Here is a 398-nt window from a genome sequence, read left to right as displayed (position 1 = left end):
GCGTGCGTACATGTTATTACTTATAGTTGTTTAATGAGGGGAGCAATGTTATCAGGTATTTGTATCTCCATCATAAAAAAATAGCCGACAGTATCTCCAGATTTCCAAATGTCCGTAAATCTTAAAACATCACACAGTATCACATAAAAATGTTCGCGAAATACTGCAAACCGTCCTAGTATTAAGCCCTTTAACTTTGAAACATACACACGCTCAACGGCAAAAAAAAAAAATCTACGTCATGCACTGATACTTAATCCCAACAGCAGTGGAGACTCTTGAGAAAATAGAATGAGAGAGCGGCGTCACTACACGCTTCTCAGCAGTATCAGGTTAATATTTAAAAGAAATCATAAAAAAAACGATTACACACAAAAAAAATCAACTGCGAAATGTTA

Source organism: Penaeus monodon, chromosome 15 (genome assembly GCF_015228065.2).
Source record: "Penaeus monodon isolate SGIC_2016 chromosome 15, NSTDA_Pmon_1, whole genome shotgun sequence".
Lineage (NCBI taxonomy): Eukaryota > Metazoa > Arthropoda > Malacostraca > Decapoda > Penaeidae > Penaeus > Penaeus monodon.
This window is presented reverse-complemented; position numbering follows the sequence as displayed.